The sequence below is a fragment of the Pogonomyrmex barbatus genome, unplaced genomic scaffold (genome assembly GCF_055798465.1).
Source record: "Pogonomyrmex barbatus isolate J1 unplaced genomic scaffold, ASM5579846v1 scaffold16, whole genome shotgun sequence".
Classification (NCBI taxonomy): Eukaryota; Metazoa; Arthropoda; class Insecta; order Hymenoptera; family Formicidae; genus Pogonomyrmex; species Pogonomyrmex barbatus.
Window position 1 is genome coordinate 3,244,905 of NW_028297112.1, and position 18,510 is coordinate 3,263,414.

The 18,510-nt window shown below is 31.3% G+C and overlaps 1 protein-coding gene across 6 annotated transcripts in view; it reads left to right on the top strand.

The window, feature by feature from the left end:
- Positions 1 to 18,510, top strand: part of Hr3 (nuclear hormone receptor 3 ROR-beta) — a 101,000-nt gene that overhangs the window by 42,681 nt on the left and 39,809 nt on the right. The window lies entirely within an intron of this gene.

Below are 18,510 nucleotides of genomic sequence, written 5' to 3' on the forward strand. Positions count from 1 at the left end.
GAAAATATTTTTTTAATGTATATGGTCTTGAACACTTGCTATAGAACTCCAGATTCCACCGAAGCAAAAAACGAGTGCATCGGATATTCGGATACTCGATCTTTAACCCTTTATACTCATATATCATCTACATGACGAAATAGAACGAGATCTGTCTGATCGCGATTCGACGTGAATTATAAAATCCCATTAATCACGTATATGTCGAACTTTGTAATAAATCTCACGTTACACATCGCTGTGGCATATCCATTTGTGCTTGAATGATCATTCGCTTACGTTTTTAATATCCATTTGTACAAAGGCAGATAATCAATATCAAAAGTTACCTTTCGTGAAATAATTAGCATATTAATGTACAAATTTTGTTAAATAATGCACTTCTCTAGTAAAATTTAAATCAACGTCTTTTATCCCAATAAGTTTAACACTAAAAACTATAGATAATGCAGACTTAATTAAAAATGCAACAAATATGAATGTTTTGTTCAATATTATTACTAAAAGTAAAATATTTAGTATTAACTATTGCTGGTGCAACTAACTGAGACAAGTGCAATTGCGCTTGGTTCAAAGGTATCCATTGCGAAATCAATGCATGGTCGTTGTCTCCATCGTGATCGACGTTCGACACGTATACTGTCGTATTATTAACGATCTTCTCGATTAAAGCCGAAGCGCATGTACGCCGAGCGATCACGTTCCCTTTTATCGCTGAACTTTTTTAATATAAAATAAATTTGTTTTATACGAAAACGAAAGAAAGAAAATTCCACGAATTATTAAGTCCGTACAAATGCATTTGCTAATTAAGGCAAAAAAATAGAGAGAAAAATATTTATAATAATAATGTACATATGATATATACTAACATGGTTAAATATCGTATATCTCGTATATTATGGCTCGTTAATTATAACGTATATAAATTATAATTAATTTATAATTATTGTTATGATATACAAAGCAATTTTCTAATAAGAATGGACCAAAAACTGGCTGCAGAATTAAAGCAAATTTTTATTAAAATTAGCATTATTATCGACAAAATAATTAGGCAATTATTTGTTTTATATGCTTATCTTTCTCGTGAGATGCTAAATTGCAAAGCATGCTAAATTGCAAAGGATGATAAATCTTAGGACAAATCTATTTGCAAGGGCGGTGTAAATCCGCCGACAGGCTCGCTCTCGCGTCCTCGCGCGTCTTCGCAGTACGATAATACCAGTCGGCCTCACACGGGCGTTCTTCTTACGGAGTTTTGCGCAACCCGTTCTTACGTGGGTACTTTCGCTTTGCATAATTCGCTCGGCATCGTGCGTTTCGTATCGAGTATTCGGGACGACCGCGAAGCGCGATATCGTCACTTTCAGACATCTGTGAACCTTGTACAAGTTCTCTCTCTCTCTCTCTCTCTCTCTCTCTCTCTCTCTCTCTCTCTCTCTCTCCCCCCCTTCTCCCTTTTCTTGCTGAGAATTACCATTTTTTGTTAACGTCATGTTAATTTAATATATTCTCAATGTATTAATACTCTTTAATGATTACATAAACAATTGCCAATATCTTTTTTGCAACTCACACAAAATAAAATTAAGTTAATTAAGCTATTGCATATCAAATTCTATAATTTTATAGATTTTCACTTAATTATAATTAATTATAGTTAGAAAAAAATCTTAAGTATTAAAAATGTTGACTTTAATAATTTTTTTTGTCATTTATCGATTATGCTTTTTATTGAAACTTCTCGTTTTTATAAGATTTTTTTTTCAATTTGTTCGGTTGCATTTTGTACATAAATAATATCTGTATGAAAGACAAAATAAATTTTTGAGCGTCAACAGCGCGCAAGATTTAAAATTTAACATGACGTTAAATATTCAACTAAAAATGATATCGGAGAATGACAATTATGAGAAAATCGCTGTTTTTACGGGTATTCAATGACGTTTTCATTGGATAACATTAGCAACCTCGTTTTGGTGTTAATCAGATTAACCTAGTTTTTGTTTCGTAGATATCCGAAAGCTCTAGAAAAAGTTACAATTCTAATATCAGCATATTGGATAATAATAGACAGATGTATAAATCTCGAACGGATGTCGGAGATGCACCGATTTCAATCAAAACCCTTGAACCGCGCATATAATATTGCCATAGTAATTATATTGCCGGTAATTGATACAATAATGCAATTATCTCCATTAGAAGGATATCCGTAATAAAAATGTAAATATATACATTGTGAATATATTTTAAATAATAATTGCGTGTTATATAATTAAAGATAAGAACTGAAATGTTCACATAAGGTATTCTAAAGTTTCATATTGTCTTTTTACACCTGCTTGAACAGTTTGTAAATTGAATTTTTTTTTTCTACAATTTAATAAACTTAAAATATCCACACTTTTAATAAATATTTTTATAAATACATTAATACTTCTCTTGTTATTTTACAAAATAAAATATTGTTATACATATACTTATGGTTTAAACATATATTTGAAATTAGAGTTAATAACAAGTGTAAAAATATATTCTAAAATACTTTGTGAATAAATGTGATAGAGAAAATTAAATCTTTTTATAGCTTTTAAATGGAAAACTATTTATAACGTTTAATGTCATTTTTAAAAACTATTTATAATCTTTAATAAAGTATAGAAAATCAATCATTCTGCATATATTGTTTAGGTACCAATTAAATATAAATATCAATTTAATATAAAGACTTAATTATAAAATAATAAGAAAAATAAAATATTATTCTTTTAATAAGTTATAATATTCAATTTTCTTAATAGTCTATAATATATGGAAAAAGTGTTGAGATCGCATGAGAATTTATCGTCGTGTGAAAAGCTTTAATACAAGTTAATACAGATTAATTATTTGATTTTTAGAATCTCAAATGTAACTTAACAAGAATCGTTAAAAAAATCAGCAAATTACTTCATCTATAATTTTAAAATACAAGGATCATCTGATTAAAATACTTCTTATAACTGATTAAAACAATCATATTTCCAATGTTTGATATACAATTCAGAAATTAACATTATAATAAAGTTCTTTTATCATTATATCCTAATTTTTTTGTTGTAATAGTTTACATAACATTAAACATGGAAAATCTTATATTTAATCTAAATTTGATATAATTTAATGCTTATTCAACATTAATTATTTATTTATGTAATATTTTAATATTTATACAACAAGTTGCATAATATATTGCAAAAAATATGTATTATGTAGTTATAATATCATACGATTTATATTTCAATGTTTGCCTTTTTCATGTAATGATGATATTCCTTAAGTCTTTAATATTTTTTACATTTTTTGATATTCTTTATTATATTATTATATATACAGTATACATTTGTTGCAAGAATCTCTTTTTCTTTTGAGTCTTTTGAGTATTTATTGGAATTCTTAAGTGGTTAAGTCAACGACGCGCAAAATGAGCGAAATGACGATGGCGTGCATCGATTTCGCAACGATGAGCCTTCGAACCGGTCCGTTCGCTCCGAAAACGCGCCACCGTTCACCATACAAGCGTATCTCACGTGCTCACAGCTTTCACCTGTGAAAAAATATTCTGACCGCTTGACCGATGTCCGACGACAAAGTCGATCGAAAGTTCATCATAGTCTCTGTCATTAACGTCCCACAACGCGTCACGTCGACTTCGCCGAAACGGCGAGAGCGTCCTCCAACTTTTCCCTTTCGTGTCGTTGGGAATTTCGATGTAATGCCACGATTCGCGAAGGGTTAGATAAGTAGATTGATGGGAGTTTTATGAGAAATCTGGGACAAGTCCTTCGAGAGAGGATTATAAGTAGAATATTTACATGACTAAAGCATGACAATAAGCTTATGATAAATTTCAGTCGTAATAATGTGAACAAAAAAAAACAAAGAAAAAGAGATATAAATGAAAAGAATCATTTGTCTGCGTTTAATTCATTCATCATCAAATTTAGTATTGTTTATATAATATTAAATGTACTAAGTAAATTGAATTTTCCAATTAATCATTTCATAATTAATAACATATAATAAATATTATTACTGTACACTAAATATAATTATTATAATATATTGAACACATATTTATCTATTTATATTTATATTTAATAGTAATAATATGTATTATAGGATTAAAAAGAGAAAGTGTTAATTATTTCAATATAGCGATCTCTCGTTTCGTATTATCATTAACTAAATGTTTAAATTTTTCTTGAACTAGTAATTAATGCTAAGAAAAATTGACAAATTAATACGCGTATAATTAATCTATATGTGCTTAAACAAATTGCTGCTCGGTTAATCTCTCGATCAGCAGCGCCAAGTAAGATAATATACGACAGTACAAAGGCGCGAATGGAAATACATTATGAAATAGGCGAAAGGGATAATAGCATTATTGACAGCAAAAAAGTGGAGAATGCATTCTTCGGTTGGAAGTTGTTTACAGCCACGGCTATCTTGCGTTGCGAATACTCGACTGCCTCGTTTTATCTCGCAATTCCGCGGCGATAATTCGTCCGCGATGCGAAAAGTCAATCGGCGGCGCGAGGAACGGCATCGCTCGCCATTATTGTTTGAAATGGTACGCCGCCCCGCTAATAAAATATCGCCGAGTAATTTATTCATGGAACGGTAAAGTGGAATTTATTTTATGTACCGTTGTCGTCTTCATGACGAAAAGTGTAGTCAATCTCAGACTATTCGTTATGCATACTTGACTTACTTCCCTCCGGCGAACCATTTTTTTTCGCTTTTATGTAAACGATATTCAACTTTATTGAATCTGTATTATTATTTTAAATTCTTCATAAAACTTGTTTTGCTTGGTATGATTCTAGGAATGAATTATCGATATATTTAATATCCCATCGAGATATCATCACCAGTTTATTCATAAGTCAGCGCAGTTTCCTGCCTGCTTATCATATATGAAAGTACTAATAAAATAATTGTGCATAAATTTAAATGACGTAACTGCATATAAAAAATTAAAAACGAATAATACAAATAAATATCAAATCAATGTATGATTGTAGAACAATTACATAGTATTTGCTTGTAACTAAGATAATTGCAATAAAAATGCATCAGCAATTTTCTATTTTTTTTTGCTTTTTGCTTTTGCTTTTTCTCTCTCTCTCTCTCTTTTTTTTTTAATTGCTATTTCAGACATACATATATAAGAATAATTTTATATCACTATTCATTAATACTTCTTATGCAACTGCAATGGCGAGCAATTAGTTAATATTAATATATGAAAAAACTCAATGAAGAGCGTTTTATTATTTTGTAATTTTATTAAAAAAAAAAACCATTAATATCTAAAGAACATTCATTATTCCGCGTTCTTTATCTTGCTTATACTTGTAATATGAAATTTATCGTTCCGGTTTTTCTCAACAAACTTGATCTTAAGTTACAGACGATATAAACAAGCACAGAATATTGCGCATACAATTTTGATAGAATTACAATACGCGTAATTCAATAAATTAGCAAAAAGCACATAGAAAGGAGATGCTTAAGGTAATACAAACGAACATAAACAAAAACGAGATGGTTGTTCGTGAAATCGCCGTCGTACCGTCGTTACCGTCGTTGCTACTGCAGCTGCGGCTGCAGTTACGGAAGACGGTGGTGGTGGTGATGATGGTGGTGGAGATGGCGGCGGCGGCGGCGGCATTGATGGTGGTGGTGGCGGTGGCGGTGGCGGTGGCGGTGGCGGTGGCGGTGGCGGCAGTGGTGGAGGCAGTAACGGCGGAGGAGGATGGAGGAGGAACGGAAGCGTGGGTTCCCAGATCGATAGTTGCGCGGCCGTGCAACCGACGGGCGCTTCTCTCGTTGTGACGACGTCGACGACGACAACGACGACGACGACAACCACGACGACGACAATCACGACGACGGCAATCACGACGATGATGACACCGCCACCACCACTGCCACCGCCACCGCCACTGCCACCGCCACCACCGTCATCGGCGACGGCAAAACGTCGATATGCTCGCACGTGCACCGTTTCCGCATCGTCCGAAAGCACTAGCGTTTCTCTCCGCTGAGAGATGGAAGGTTGGGTAAAGAGAGAAGCGAGACGGGATGGGACGCGAGGTGGCGGAAAGAGATGTAAAACAATGCTTCACTGCCGTTTTGTAATATCTCCCACTTGCTGTGACGAGAAAGAGAGAGAGAGAGACGAGGCTTTCCGGCTCGTCGATGCAAACTCTCCGTGTTAATGGAGTGCAAGAATCTCCAACTCCATGAATACCGCTGGCTTTTCATAAATACCGCGAAATGATTGGGACGATGATGAGACCGTCGATTTTTAATGCGATTCCCCGTGCACTTTTTAGCGCTAATGTTCGCATCTCGGCAAAAAGAACTAATACTATCGTAAATTTGATGTTTATGTAACGGAGATTAAAAGTTTCTACTATGTAATTTTTCTCTATTGATTAATACATTTAATACTAAATATATTTCTAAATTTCCTTATGTTTAATTTATTCAACGCGTTATTATAAATAATAAAACAGAAATATTACAATAAGAAAAATACAGCGGAAATAAAATCAATTATTTTACAAAATCTATAATAGAATAATTTTATTATGTTTTGTTTAAATTTTTGAAATTCCAAGAATTAAATAATCGCAAAACAACCAAGATTCTAACAGAACTGAAAATCCCGCAGCGAAAGGAAAACTTGCAAATCGCAGGATATGATATGGAAAAAGCTCGATAATGCCTTGCGAGACATGAACGAGTTCAGTGTAGTTTTTACTTCCTGTGCTTTCGTGCATTGAAAATGTGGGGAATCACTGACATAATGTGTCGACGAGTCGGGAGATCCTCGAAGAGGAAGTTACGAAGCGTCGTGCATGCGCCTTGGGAGCTGGCGCGAAGCTCCTTAAAGAGGGATATTCCGATATCGTGAGGGCTTTACACATACTTTTACACGTATATTATAGAACTTTCACATGATTATCATGATAATATTTAATGTTACAACAATCCTTGTATGGATTTAGCACTATTATCTTTTTTTTTTTAATTTATTAATCATTGGAATATTAAGAAATAATCATCATTTCTTCTTTTCAGAAAAATAAAAATAGTTATTAAGAAGAATTTAGAGATTCGCATAAATTGAAGCGATGAGATACTTAAGTTAAAATACATTCGCTTGAAACTATTTTGCTAAATGGAGTTCTCCTGGTATTGATTAAGGGCGTGAAAAGGGAGCATTGAAAAGGAAAGATCATCGATCGACCGTATGGTCTCGGTGAGTTACGACGCGATCGGATGTAGGACAACATTGCGGGCATCTTGGCTCGCCAGCATCGTTACCGATTTAGATCTATCCGTTCGGACATACCTGTACGAGCGTTGTATCATTAGGCTCGTTAGCAGCGTCCTTGCAACTGAACGTCGATTTATCTCCCGTAAAGTATCGGAAAATCGAGATCGAACATATACCTTGCACACATATCTTTTTCTTTAGCACAATATTACTTTTTATGGATAAAGCGAATAAATATAGAGAGGTGTTTTTGTGTCCTAAATGTTTTCAGTAGTAGTTGAAAATTAATCTGTGGTAAAATAAATTGTAAAAAAAGATTGTAAATAATTTTATTATATATATATATATATATATATATATATATATATATAAAATAAATATAGTATAAAAATTTACATTATATAATACAATATAAACAATTTCTTATATCTTTTAATTTCTTTTAAGAAAAAATAATAAAGTTCCATTATTAATTTAAGGAATTGATTCTAAAAAATTAACTATTAAGTATCCAAATAACAAATAAAATATTTTTAATTTATAAGTAGAACAAATTTTTTAATTATCCATTATGCATCCGTTCTATTTGAAGCTTATTTATTTAAAAAACTTATTATTATACATTCTGTTTATAAGAAAAGATAACGTTGACATAAACTTTCACTGAAGAAATATTGTCTTGAGATTCATCGGAGAAAATGCTTTCGAAGTTTAATGTAAACCTTATGTAATAATATACTATATGAAGAGGGTGGCTCTCAGAGAGGGTTGTCGCCGGAACTAGAGAAGATGAAGAGGAATGAAACGGAAGCGGAGCAGGGCAGAGTGGAGCTTTAAATACTCCCATAAAATTGAGAAATCGATCGATTTTGCCCGTGCAATTATAAAATTTCAAAAATAAAATTCTGAGATGCAATATAATGAATAAATGTTCTTCTATTTCGAAAATAACATTTAGCAAATTGTTGTAAAGATAAATAAGCATATGCATATGGTTTCAATCAAATCCACAAAAATTATTTTGATACAAAAAAGATAGATAAAAATTAATTAATTGAGTTTAATTACGAAAATACAAAAAACTAAATTAATTACGAAATTAATTACGATATTATTAATTATAATAATAATTTAGAGGAAACGTATATAATTTTATAATATTTTAATTTTTTTAATATATTCCTAGAATTATCGATATTACGTAAACAATCAATTATTTCTGTTAATACTTAGAATTTTATATTAACAAATTATGTTTCTGTAAATTTTCATATATTGCAGCTTAATGAGGATAAAATAAATGAAACAAGACAATCAATCTCAATTTCTAATTTATTTTTAATGAATGGCGGATTAGTATTCTCTTTCAAGATGATATAATTTTGTGCAAGAGAGGACCAAATTCCTCACATCGTTAACACGCAATTTTTCAATGCAGCTAAAGATCGCGAGGGTGAGTTTAGCTTTCAGCTGTACGACGGATAATGCATGCTTGTAACGGAAGCGCGAAGAGAACGGCGCGGAATGAGGGGTTGTGTGCAGGGTGGAGAAATCGATTTCGGGGAGCGTCGTGTTTACTCGATGTCCGCGTCGCGGCGCATTGTCGTTGCGATTTCGCGCTCGAACACGCCAACTTCGTATTTTCCTGCCTGCACGCGCCACAGAGAGAAAGAGAGCGAGAGTAGAATAGAGCAGAATAACGTAGAGTTTTGTGGCCTATATATCTTAGGACTGTCTATCGAAAGACTTGAAGCTCAAAAAGGAAAATACAGAAAGGATACAGAAGTAAGAAATACGAATTCTTAGCAAACCAAAATAGAGACAAAGATTTATTTACACAATACAAACAAGAAAAATGTATAGATGTATATTTATATGAAATTAATATTGTATAAAATTAAATATATATGTAAATATTTAAATCATATAATATTTTATTTAAACAATTTAGATTGACATTAAAAAAAATAAGATTAATATTTTTAAATTGTTAATCATATAAATATTAAATATACCATGTTATGTAAAATAATAAAAATATGATAAATATGATACATAAATGGGTAATATAGATATAGGTTTTAAAGCATAGCAAAAATAGTAAATATAATAAATGTAATAAAACATTAAATGTAATATATAAAAAGCGTTGAAGAAATTTATTTGATTTATGAAATTTAATGATTTTAAAATTAGAAAAGGGAAAAAAAAGAGATATAAGTAAACGAAAGAAGAGAGGGAAAGACAGGGGGGAAATAAGAGAAAGACGGTTTATGTAATCGCATCCTGCGTGAATATGATAGTCAGATCTCGTCCCGGTGCTTATTTACGTACAAAGTACGCAACGTGACTGTCTTTTTTATCGGGGCCGTAGCAGAGGTGTTGCGTAGTGAGGAGACTTTAAACGGTACTGCAAAAAAAGCAAGAAAGAGAGAGTTCGCGTTGAGATCGTTATCGCGTTGTTGCCGCCGGTATGTTCCTATCAATAATTATTAACATTAACAAGAACCACTGTAGCGGTCCATTGATCTTTCGAAAGGTAAAGGTCCACTCTCAACCGATATTACATCACTACGTTTAGTGTCACGGTATCCAATGTCATAACACAGATCGCTGTGAAAACGGTCATTCCATTTGATCATCATAACAATTGAAGTAACGAGGGATGTATCCGATCTGGCTTTTAGAACTAAACGAGGAACTTGATATCACACTATTCAGAATTAAAAAAAAAAAAAAGAAAGAGAATTTTTTAACTACGAATACTTTGATAATTTAAAAATAATTTTACTTTATAAAAAAATCTATCAAGCTTGATCAATAAGATAATATGTTACAAGATTTTTGATCGTAACTTTTTAGTCAACATTAAATCAATATTGAAATGAGAATGACTGATGCTATTCTATAATTCACAGGTGAAAAAACGAATATCTTATATATACATATTCAATATATATTTTTCACTTTCTGCAAATTATAAAACAGTATCGATTGTTCTTAAATTTTTATTAACTGATATTCTTTTAGTGGTCAACAGGAAATTGACGATACTATATATAATAAAATCGTTTTTGCGATTGAATTCATTAAAAATATTATTATTTTGTAACATATCTATTTTACCTTTGTTTATGCGGAACTATAGGGAACAAAAAGATGGAACATCTTAAAACAAAAATATGCTGTAATGAGAAAGTTAGAGAATAATAATTCTCTATCTAGACTTTGAACGAAGGTACAATAACCAAACGGAGAATACGTACTACAGTGTAATACCTGTCGCATAATTCCATCGCAATCCCGCAATGGCACCTGCCACTTTTGCCTTCGAATACACACTTGGATATCCTATAATTTATCGCGAGACGTCGAGTCACACGCGAATAAAAAAACAAAGTTTTAACATTTAACATTTTAACATTCTAATTTAAAATTTTAAAAATTTATTTTAATATTATCTAATAAATTAGGAATTTTAGAATATTGATATATTAAAATTAAAATTAATTATATAATGATTTCAATAGTAAAATATACATCTATCGAATTAACACTTTTAACGATGTTAATTGTATAAAAAATTTAGATAGATTTATGTTAAAGTAGATAATATGCATACATATATTTTCTTGTATCATTTCGTTGTTATTGAATTGCATAATAATGATTTCTTTAAGTATTAAAGTAAAGTATTGCCAAAATTAAATATGTTTAATAAAATGTAGTGTGTAAGAAAATACAAATTGTTACTTCAAAGATATATATATCAGAATATATCCAAAATAATATATGCCACTGCATAAAGCTTATATTTCCAATATATTTTATTCCATATCGATCTTATATGACATAATTACATACCTTTTTTGTATCGCTGTATCGCTTATTCTGCTATATCAATTTAAACTTGCAAGTATCACATCTTATATATTCTATATATATATATATATATATATATATATATATATATATATATTACGGCTAATAACGGCTAATAAATATAAAATCGTAGCGAACTTTTAAATAAATATAAAATCATAGCGAACTTTTTCCTATGCGCCGTATATTTTACTTTTTATTCGATGCAACGTTAAATGAGACGGCGCGGACAATAGCAATAAAGAAAACAATACAGCGCAGTAACAATAATATCGCGGCTTTCGCCGTGTTACCGCCGGCGCGACCGGCGGCGGTTCGATACAAAATCGAACGCTGTTGCGGAGGAGAAGAGGATCGAGAACCACTGCACGAGCAGCCTTGGCTGAAGTTGTCGAACCCGCGACCCAGTTACACGCTCGTACTAACACACACACGCGTTTCTCACCCACACCTCTCGGAGGTGCATGCACTGTGCAGTGCGCGCCGATGCGCGCATGCTGCAGCCCCCCCTCGCGCTGTACCCCCCGCCCTCCCCCCTGCCCCTGCCATCGCGCCGCTTCGGATTCGCGCGCGCGCTCGTCGTCCCCCGTCCCACTTTCCGCTTGTCTCTTCCCTCACACGCTGTGACTCGTGCGCGCTGCCTCACACGCTTGCACACGCATCGTCATCGTCGTCATCGACTTTCCTCCGACTTTCGGCCTCTCCTCCCGGTGTTCGCAGCCGCCCGATGCAAAAACGGACGACGAAGATCCGTGCCGCATCCGCACGCCTGCCAAAAAGGTGCGTAGCTCCATCGGGAATGGGGGGGAGGGAGGGGGGCGATAATGAGAATCGCAAATGAGCGTCGCGACGCCGGTTTTTCCATAGCGCCAGGTTTTCGCGTGGGCGCAAAATTGCTCGTTCGCGATCATTAGTTTTCTCCGATCGTTGATCTTGATATTAAAAGAAACATCTGTATGCTAACATCGTCATGTAGAAAATACCTTGGACATACTTGCACGTATGTTTATTACATTATCACGGACATATTTGCGATTTATGGCTAAAAAAAATGGTTTTTATTTTTGTAACAATTGTGGTTGTATATTGATTCGTCCAAGAATATTTATTAATTTTTCAAGTTAGAGATGACACACTTTCATGATTTTTAATAGATTTTTTCAAATTAATTAATTATTAATAATATTTTTTAGAATTCGGATTTTATATTGAGAACTTGTATTGAGAACTTCAGTCTCATGTTTTCAAATGCTCATATTGTTCAAGTTTATCTCTCTTCATTTATTATTTAATTGACTTTTCAGGAGTATTTTTTATGCTATCTTTAATAAACATAACGATACATGGCAATTTTGTATTTGTGTGCACAAAACTAGGTAAAAATTTTTATAGCAGATTATTATTTCCTTTCTATAGGAAACATTTCTATTCTCTGCTGAGATAATTGAAATTATTAGAAAGTTCACATCAGGTTTCAGTTGTCTGCACATACTGGATGTTTACTACTGCTTCAGAAAATTATCATTTCCCAAACTTCATCCTGGATGCTAAATAATTCATATTTTTCTATTTTGTTCATTATAGGATTGTTGGATATTTTTTTATTTTATAATAAAAAATATATTTATATATAATTTCTATAGTAATTTAAATATGAGAAATCCACTTTTCTCTTGTACTACTTACAGCAAAATTATTGAATTCTGTCTACGTCACCGATTATCTTGATACATCTAACGGACGTAAATTACAGTGATTATCTCAATTAAACATTAAATATTCATTGTCTTTTACATCATAGATTTGTTTATTTAAAAATTTAGTTAGTTGCCAATTAATCCTTTATATTATGATAGAATTATGTCAATACTGATTAGTCTCTAAAAAGATAGTTTTTGAAAAATATAATCTCTTATTTAATCTATTATCACAACATAAGTAAAAGTACACTTGCATTTCTGATGACACGCTATCAAACGGCTTATTAAAGAAAATGCGAATCATTATCGTGTTATTAAACAGAAATGAACATCGTGTAACACACGCACGCGACTTCTCTATAGTATTCACGTTCTAGGGTATAATATTAAAAAGTTAGCGTCGCTCTTCGGAATATAAAATACCGCACTCTGCTTTTAACTTCGTGGTTAACCTACATTCTACGGGTAACGAGGGCGTCTACCAATATTAAAGTACGTTTATTCACGTACATCTTATCGATCGTGCGATTCGATCGACTTCAAGTGCGATGCATTTCTGCGGGAAGGGCAATGTACCATTTTCGAATAAACTTACCCTCGGCATTTTCACATTTAACATATGCCATCTTCTCAGAACAGCTCGAATTATCCTATTAAATATTCGTGTTATATACTTCGAAACACTCTGTGAAATCTCTTTGTTGGAATATATTTCCACTGATATTTATTCTTATAATATTTTTATAAAAGGCTATATAAATGAAAAGATCGTTAATTTCCACTTTTAAAAATTTTATTTTAATTATAATATTAAATATGTGACATACATTAATTCTTTCCGTTCAAGCTTTAATTTATATAAAACGTCGTTTAAGTTGAATTATTGTAAGATATTATCTAGTTTCGTATCCCAAATTTGATTAATAACCAGATAATCTGTGCATAAATTTGATTCAAATATTTATGGAACGCTCTTTTTACAGTTGCAACGCTTGATTACAAAATCATATAACTATCATTTTCAAAATTAGCCGCGAAAATTCTGGCAGATTGAGCGTTCCGAATCTGCAGTCGTTTACAATGTTGCTCGTTTGTAACACATTCGTTTATATCGCACGTAATATCGGTCATTATATCTGCAATTACCCTAACGAGAAAAGCGATCGTTCAACGTAATGCGTGTCGAATCGCTGCCAGAAACGTTCGCGCGATCGACCAATTACAACACCGATTACACACGCACACCCACGCGTTTGCATGTAATGCATGGCCCTGTCATCAACTTGCCGACGGTTACGTATATGCATGAAGCCACAGCGATCTTTTGATGACAAATCGTATTACTAGATGTCTTATCCCTCAAGATTAGTCTTATTCCTGCGATTAGTCTTTGATTTTTCAGGCGTAAACTTTTATTTAAGAAATGAGTTCGAATTAGATTTTTCTTACTCTTTCTTCAAAATTCGACAAAAAGATTTGTTAATTAATGATTTATCAATAAAATATAAGAAATGATGTTATATTTAAGATACATTATTCACAATAATTATTTATTGTATTAAATTTGCACGTTGCAATTTTAATTTTGTGTAAAAGATGCATTGAGGAAGAAGAGTCAAAATATTTAAAAGCAAATGTTAGCTTGTGATATTTTCTTTGATATTAATTGTTTAGTTAGAAAATATAATTGTGATGAAATACACTTTGTTTTAAACTTCTGTATTAAATATATTTCTGTGAAATATATTTAATTTTTGTTACTGACTCTAAGATAGTTTATTTGCTGTACATAAATAAAATTTCATTTTACGATATTTAAATAAATCTCATTTCGTACAAATAAATTTACAAATATTTTTTTCTTAGTACATTTTTTTTTAACATATTTTTGTGTTCTCTATATATCTCTGTAATATATTTTCAGAAAACTTTCAATTATATAAATAAGAAATTGTGCAAAAAAATATAGTACATACATATAGGAATGAACAAAAACGTGATATTGAATATTTCAATCTAGTCCGAAGTTATTAACAGATCGAATAAGCTTGAAGGAATGTATTCATTCCGGAAGTTTTTTTCGTGTGCCGGATTCTCTGACGGTCGACAGACGATGCGGCTGACGTAAAACATGAGAGTTTACGAGTGGCGCGTAGGTGGATGCAGGTATGTAGGTACGTGAGAAGCGACGTAGGCGAAGCGTTGCATTGCCGCCACGTAATATTCAATCATGCATTTCACCCGCGCACCACGAGCCTTCGTTTTGCGGCGAAGGCAACGATCCATTAGTAATTCCAGTTCATCGGGACAAGCTGATATTTATCATTCTCTTTCTACAACAATTAAACACGTATATCTATTCAAAAATATATTATTGAAAAATCATACGTGAAGATAAGAAAATCTGAAGTGTAAGAAAAATATTTTTAATAACGGAATTTTTAAAAATGTTGATAACTTTTTTTTTAATTGAGGCTTAAAAATTAAAACTGAATGAGACAGGATATTAAACTCAAATTTACTCATATATATATCAAATTTACAGTGGATCAAAGTTATACAGAAAAAAATATGAATTTATTATTTATATTTCGATATTGGACTAAAAAAAAATGAAAGTTTTGTGTTTGGATATCTTTTTTTCCTCTCTCCCTCTCGTCCTTCCACCTCCTCTCGCTATTTCTCTCTCTCTCTCTCTCTCTCTCTCTCTCTCTCTCTCTCTCTCTCTCTCTCTCTCTCTCTTTCTCTCATTTGAATATCGTATTTCTAGATCACGACCTTCTCTCGCGAGTTCAAGATGGTTCATTGAAAATACCAGAATATCGCGTGCTTAATAAAATCCCATACGTATGCCATAGCGCTCGCTGCCAGCTATTACCGACACAACCGACGATGCCGTACTTCGTTATTGCACACAGAATCGCAGTGCGAATGCGAAATCACCGAGGACTGTTCCGTGAACGCGCGCTCCTCGTAGAACCGAAAGTCGCGTTTTCTCGAGGCTGCGACGATGCGGCGGCCGTGTTGCGACATGAGTGGAGTAAGAAACCATAATCCGACTCAATGTAAAAAAGAAAAAGCGTATTCCGAGGGGACGGAAGCGCGAAACACGCTCCTCCCATTGCGTAACTCTCAGTCGAGCCGTTCTTCTCCGAACGAACAGACATGCGAAATTTCGAAAAAAAATATACCGAAAATGGAAAACAAATATCCCGATAAAAATTGTAGTCTCAAAATTGAAATAAAAGAATAAACAAAATATCTCAGAAAACCCTCAAATCAAACGAATAAACTATTTTACGCTAATAATTTTTTTAGAAATCTTGAAATTACACAAACTAATTGCTATTTATGGAATACTATTATCTATTATAAAAATGAAAAAAAGCGAATATTTATATATATATATATATATATATATAGATTATAGAAGAATGAAGATTACAATATAAAACATATATTACGCTATTGTATCATTTATTATATGTACAAGATATTTAAAAAATATTAATAATTATTATAAAATAAAATACAAAATTATTTTGTTATCGAAGTTTATTGAAACAAAAGATATTTCAAAATATAAACAATCATTATAAGAAGTAGAAGAAAAAAATAGATGTATACATTTAAGTGCTTTTATTATATTTTCTTTATATTATTTGTCCCTATATGATAATTTTTAAATAATAATACACTTAATGATAAAAAATTTTCTATAAAAAGATTATTATCTAAGTTTGTTAATGGACAAGTAATTTAATTGAGAAGTATCATAAAATATTTAATCCTAATTTTATTAATAACCAAATATAATATTTGTAGATGTCTATAAATAAGTTTTCTACATTAATTAATCGTAAAAAGATAATTATATATACATATTTTCATAAGATTACATAAGTTATTACATTACTATTTGTTCTAATTTTTTATTTATAAAATTAAAAGAACATCAGATGACAATTTGTAAAAATTTGGTAACTTTAAAGGAAAGCCCTTAAATTAGATTGATATAGTTGAATAATAAAAAGTCGCCTTTATTACATTTTTCTTGTACACTTCGTCTACTTTTTCTTTCAAATTTCGACACACTCACACAATTTTTCGGGATATTGTCTCAATTCTTTTTCAGAATTATGACTTTCGGGACATTGTCTTAATTTCCGTGATTGCGACTTTTTGAAACTTTGCATGTCTACTCTCCCCTCATCGAGTAAATTTAAAATGATCGCTCTTGTTATTTCAGTTGTTCTCGGGACTGTGGGATGATAAAATCATAAATTGATGATGTAACCTACGAGACATATCTCTATCATTCTATTACTCAAATTTGTTATTTTCAATTTTTTAAAATTCTATATTTAAGTTGTCTGCATGCGTTTTTTACATACATGTCTTATCAAAATTATTTTTTATTTTATAAGCAAGATAACAGATAAGTCATAATCAACGTTATTATTACAAAAAGTATTGAAAAATCTGACTACGTTTCACTCGAATAAGAAGTATTATTGCTTTCTTAGTCTTATTTGATGTAGATTCATTAGAGATCATTGGTCATGCGAAAACAGCACCAGGAGGTTATTATGTTAAAGATAGATTTTTCTCGGTTAAATTCAATGGGAAATAATCAAAATTGTTTGAGGAATTAAAGAAGCAATTTTTGCTAATTTCAAGTCTTTGTACACTAAAAGAAATTTCTTGAATTAATTTGATATACAAATATAACAATCAAATTGTTTTAATTGAATGATTTATAATTTCAATAAAATTATATATTAGACATCTTAGTCCTAATCAGGCGCTTGAATATTATTATTTTATTATTATTTTATACGCACTAATCAAATTTTGATCGGAATCATATCACCTATTCTAATTATGTGCCAAAATATTTGATTATAATTATCAGAAATTCTGTTTATTTCCACCAAAGCTTGCCTAACTAAATATATCTTGTTAATTCAAACGTAACTGTCTTTTTTTCGTAATGAATTAAATTACACATAAATACTTATTTACTTGATTGCAATCTGATTTACATACGACAATAGAACAAACAATTCTTCAACGCGGTAATTTATTTATGTGCGCATGTTCACATAATATATATTCAAATATCCCGAATGTGTACTCAATATTTAAGTGCACGTGAATCACAAGCACATCAATGCGGGCATGCTTTCTAAATTTCACTGTGCACAATTTGCAACTTGATTACTCATATTATCCTGCAAACAAAAGCGACTTTAGGGTTGTGTTAAAAAACAAAACAAAATATTTACAGAAAATAATCATTTATTTCTTAATATTTCTTACATATTTCAAAAGAATACAATTTTATATCTTTGTACTTTTATCTCATTATGACTATAATAAAGCAATATATGCAAAAGCAAATTATTATTATGAAATAAAAAATCGGCAGAATCAAATATTAAAGAAATTATTATTAATATATATATTAATATATTATTTTTCTTTCCTTATTCGTTTTTATTTTTAACAAACTTTATATTATAAGAATAAATTAATTTGTATCTTATAATAACTATCTATATAATTAACGAAGTTTAAATTAAA